General features: G+C 39.1%; 1 non-coding gene across 1 annotated transcript; it reads left to right on the top strand.

Moving 5' to 3' along the window:
- Window positions 1–3,794: 3,794 nt before the first annotated feature.
- LOC133787651 (small nucleolar RNA R71) lies at window positions 3,795–3,901 on the top strand. The gene has a single exon (XR_009872657.1). It is a non-coding gene; the product is annotated as a small nucleolar RNA R71 (small nucleolar RNA).
- Window positions 3,902–5,572: the final 1,671 nt, after the last annotated feature.

The following is a 5,572-nucleotide window of genomic DNA, read 5'->3' as shown; positions in this document are numbered from 1 at the left end:
CTTTTGGCACCTTACACAAGAACGATAGAAATCATTGGTGTCTTTGAACAAAGTGGACCAGTAAAAACCACATTGTAAGATTTTTGCAGTGGTTTTCTTCACAGAGAAGTGACCACCACAAGCATCATTGTGGCAAAAATTCAGCACACTAAACACCTCATCGTCGTGGATGCATCTTCGCATGATTTGGTCAGGGCAATACTTGAATAAGTATGGGTCATCCCAAAAGAAATTTTGCACCTTGACCAGAAATTTGCATTTGTCTTGTGAACTCCATTTCAGATGAGAGTTCACCTATTACTAAGTAGTTTACAATGTGAGCATACCACGGTAACTTAGCAACAGAAAGCAATTGTTCATCGGGGAAATCATCATGAATAGGTGGACCGTCAGTGGGATCACTGAATTCAAGTCGGGACAAGTGGTCCGCAATGACATTTTCAACACCTTTCTTGTCTTTGATCGTTATGTCAAATTCTTGCAAGAGAAGGATCCACCGTATTAATTGCGCCTTAGCATCCTTTTTGGAAAGGAGATACTTAAGGGTGGAGTGATCTGTGAAAATCGTAATAGGTGATCCAATCAAATAAGAGCGGAATTTTTCAAGAGCAAAGACAACGGCAAGCAACTCCTTTTCAGTAGTGGAATAGTTCATTTAAGTACTATTGAGAGTTCGGCTTGCATAATAGACAACAAAGGGTTTCCCCTCCCTTTGTTGTCCTAGCACAGCTCCCACAGCAAAGTTGTTGGCGTCACACATGATCTCGAAAGGAAGGCTCCAATAGGGTGACTGAATGATGGGAGCGGAAGTGAGTGAATTGACAAGCGTTCGGAATGATTCCTCACACTTAGGTGTCCATTCAAAAGTGGCATCTTTGGCTAGGAGGTTGCTTAGTGGACGGGCAATCATTGAAAATTTTTGTATGAACCTTCTATAGAAACCAACATGACCAAGAAATGACCTAACATCTTTGACAGTCTTAGGAGTCGACAGGTTGGAGATAAGGTCGACTTTGGATTGATCAACCTCAATTCCTTTTTCAGAAACAATGTGGCCTAAGACTATGCCAGAAGATACCATGAAGTGGCATTTCTCCCAATTGAGTACAAGTCCTTTCTCAATGCATCGTTTTAAAACAACTTCAAGATGAAGAAGACATGTCTCAAAGGAGTTTCCAAAAACAGTTAGGTCATCCATGAATACTTCCATTGATTTTTCAATCATGTCACTAAAAATGCTCATCATGCATCTTTGGAAAGTAGCTGGTGCTTTACACAAGCCAAATGGCATACGCCGAAAAGCAAAAGTGCCAAAGGGACAAGTGAAAGTGGTCTTATCTTGATCCTCTAATGCAATCTCAATTTGATAATAGCCAGAATAGCCATCAAGAAAGCAATAGAAAGGATGACTAGCTACACGTTCAAGGATTTGATCAATGAATGAGAGTGGAAAATGATCTTTGCGGGAGGCGGCATTTAATTTTCTATAATCAATGCACATGCGCCACCCCGTCACCGTTTTTGTGGGGACAAGGACCCCTTTTTCATTTTGGATCACGGTGACACCAGATTTCTTGGGCACAACTTGAGTTGGACTGACCCACTTGCTATCAGCTACGGGGTAAATAATACCAGCGTCTAGCAATTTCAAAACTTCATTTTTTACAACTTCCTTCATTGTGGGGTTCAGTCGCCTTTGAGGGTCTCTTTGAGGGATGGCTTCGTCCTCCAGATTGATTCGATGGGAGCAAATTAAAGGGCTAATACCTTTGATATCAGCAAGGGTCCAACCTATCACAGATTTATGCGTTCGCAGTAGGTCGAGTAACTGCAATTCTTGAGAATTTTGAAGGTTGGACGAGATGATAACTGGAAAGGTTTCACCATCTCCCAAGAAGGCATGTTTCAGACCCTCGGGAAGTTGGGTCAATTGAACAATTGGAACCTCTTCGGCTGAAGTTTTCGGCTGTGCCTTCTCATGAGGTAGCTCTTCAAAGCGAGGTTGCCAAAACTGGGTCCTTCTATGGCGTGAGTCTATGCGGTTCGATATTGAAGGAGTAGACTCAATAGAACTGGGACTTTCGTTGTCAGACAGAAAGAGGAGTTCATCAAGATTATCAAAGTTGCTGCGCAATTGAACCTCCTCGGGAATTAAAGAGTCAATCATGAATGTTTGATAGCATTCATCATCTTCTCGGGGTTGTTTCCCGATGTGGAAGATATTGACTTCAAGAGTCATGTTTCCAAATGATATCTTCATTAGACCATTCCAACAATTGATCAAAGCATTTGCGGTGGCAAGGAATGGTCTTCCGAGGATAATAGGAATTTTAGACTCCATGTTTACCATAGATTGGGTATCAAGAATAAGAAAATCCATGGGGTAATAGAATTTTTCAATTTGAACAAATACATCCTCAACAATACCCCTAGGCTTTTTGGTGGAACGATCAGCAAGCTGTATCACAACATATGTTGGCTTCATTTCTCCAAGACCGAGTTGCGAATATGCAGAGTAAGGCATGAGTTTTACACTCGCACCAAGATCAAGTAAGGCTTGACTGACTTTATGGGTCCCAATTTGGCAAGAAATGGTGGGACAACCGGGATCTTTGTATTTTGGCGGTGCCTTTTGTTCAATCACCGCACTCACTTGATCAGTCAAGATAGTAGTCTTCTTGACATGATGCTTCCTTTTTGCAGTGCATAGATCCTTGATGATTTTGGCATAAGCGGGCACTTGTTTAATGATGTGAAGAAAATGAAGATTAATCTTCACTTGTGTCAAGTACTCAAGGAGTTCAGCTCGGTTATCAGGAGGTTTCCCAACAGGTTTCAAAGCCTGGGGAAATGGTACTTTTGGAGTGGCATTGAGTGGTGGATTTTCGGAAATGACTTTTGGAGTACTGGGAGTGTTGGATTTTATGGGTGGGTCTTGCAAAGTTTTACTGCTTCTCGTCGTGATGGCATTCACTTCCTTGACATTTTGATCATTAGAATTTGAAGATTGGGTCATGTGTTGGCCTTGCACATTGAATTTCAGTTGGGAAGGAAGTTTGCCTTTTTCCGGAATGGCCAAGGATTCAGTCAATTTTGAGAATTGACATTTCATTTCCTTGATTTCTTCCATCATTTGGCGATTCAGTTTGGGTTGTTCCTCCATGAGTGCATGAAGAGTATTCTCGAGAGAATTTCGTTGTGGATGAGCATTGTATTGAGGTGCAGAATACGCCTTTGATGGTTGAACTTGTTGCTCATTTCTCCATTGGCCTCCAGACGATTGAGCTTGGTTGGAATCTCTCCAATTGAAATTTGGGTGGTTTCTCCAACCAGGGTTGTACGTATGGGAGAATGGCTTGTTATATGCCCCTAAGGCATTACATTGCTCCTCATAAACCCCCCTTATTTCATTCAAAGCTAAGCAGTCCTTAGCTAAGTGCTCCGTCCCTCCACAAACAAAGCAAGGTTCTTGCGGTTCCGCTTGAGCGATCATGTGCGACTTTTGGCCATTTTTCGCCATTAAGACCTCAAACTGATTTTTCAAAGCTTCGAGTTGGGCCTTAACACTATCCTCTTCTTGAAGTTGATAGATCCCAAATGGTTTGTGTCGGTTGGTGCTATCAGTAGCACTTGGACCAGTCCAGGTGTGAGACTTTTTCGCGGTTTCTCCGAGATATTCCGGAGCATCGTCTGGCTCTTTTTCGAGGAATTCACCATTGCATAGAATTTCTACAAACTGGTGATCATGACTCGTGAGGCCTTCATAGAAGTAACTGACCAAATGCCAGTTCTCATAGCCATGGTGCGGGCACTGATTTAACAAATCTTTGAATCTTTCCCAGACTTGATAGAACATTTCATTGTCCTTTTGGGAGAATGTGAAAATTTGTCGTTTTAGACTGTTGGTCTTATGGCTAGGGAAGTGTTTCAGAAAGAAGGATTTGGTCATCTCCTCCCATGTTCCAACAGACCTAGGTCTCAAAGAGTATAACCAGCTTTTGGCTTTGTCCTTCAAGGAGAAAGGGAAGAACTTCAGTCACACAGCATTGACATTTTCGGCTCGGTTATAGAATGTGGCTACTACCTCCTCGAATTCTCTGATATGCACATATGGGCTTTCATTTTCCATTCCATGAAACGTGGGCAAGAGTTGAATCATGCCAAATTTAAAATCTAATGCGGCATATTAGGAGGGAAGATAATACATGAAGGTGTGGAAGTGCGAGTGGGATGGAGGTAGTCATTGAGAGTTCTTGGTTGGATGTCATCATTGCGAGCCATTGCGAATGGATTATTATCAGCGAAAGTTTGTGGAGAAGCAGAATTGGTGGAAGGAGTTCTGGTAGGAGTGACAGATGAATTGGAAGAAGTGTCACTGGAAGTTTCGTGATAATTCATCCACTCTCGGAAATCAGAATTAGATTTATTTTATGTCTTTATTTTTTTGATTTTTTTTAAACTTGTTCCCATGTAGATTTGGAGGTTTTCAGGTGATCTCCAACGCCTTACTAGAACTCCCCGAGGTTACTGAGTAAGTATGGTGGATCACAAGTCAACCTTTTCAACCAAACAACCTTTAAGTAGAGTGAAATTGCTTATTTTGACAGAACAAGCTTGGTTTTCTTATAGTAATAAGTTCAACAATGTAATAGTACAAAGGTAGATGCTCGAAATGTTCCCAGGCCGATTGAGAAGGTTGCTAAGGTACCGCTTTACACCCACACTTGCCTAGACAGAACACCCCGAGGTTCCCAGGTAAGTGTGGAGGGTAACGCTATCACAAACCTTATTTAACAACCAATCTTTCTAAACAGAACAATATTGGTTTCTACCATTTGTAATATTACACAATTGTTCCCAATACTAAGCGTTTTATGATTGAAATGTTATGAACAATTTTATGCAATTTTATGTTGTTTTTTAAAAAAAAATCCTAAATTCTAAGGAAAACTAAGGCAAAGGAAAAGAAAAACCTAAACTAAGCAACAAAATAAAATAAACACAAAAAACAAAATAAAGAAAATTAAAGTGAAGATAAAATAACGAGCTTAATCTTTTTTTTTTCTACAAATATTTATTTAATTAAAAAAAAGATTAATAAAACTATAGTTAAAAAGAGAGAAAAAAATTATATAAGTTTATATATATATCTATATAATGTTTTTTTTCGGTTTTTTTTTTCGTAACCGAAAAGTAGAGAAAAAAAATTGAGAAATAAATATATATGTTTTTTTTTTACGTTTTTTTTTATATGTATACTTATATATGTGTAATTTTATTTTTATTTTTGTCTTACCAAAAAACAGGAAAAGAAGAAGAAAGAAAAAGAATATATATATATATATATAAATAACTAACTTTTTTTTTTATGATTTTTTTAATAGTAATAATCAATTTAACTAAAAATTAGTAAATAAAAACTATACTGCCACAATATTTATACCAACAAAAATACAAATAAGGTTACTAACATTTTTGGTAGAAATTTCACTCAACCTTTGAAAACTACCTCCCCGGCAACGACGCCAAAATTTGTTTAACGCTCAAATCGTGACAACCACTAATCGATGGT

Source organism: Humulus lupulus, chromosome 6 (genome assembly GCF_963169125.1).
Source record: "Humulus lupulus chromosome 6, drHumLupu1.1, whole genome shotgun sequence".
NCBI classification, from domain to species: Eukaryota; Viridiplantae; Streptophyta; class Magnoliopsida; order Rosales; family Cannabaceae; genus Humulus; species Humulus lupulus.
Note: the sequence above shows the minus strand (reverse complement) of the source record. Positions and strands in the feature narration are given on the sequence as shown.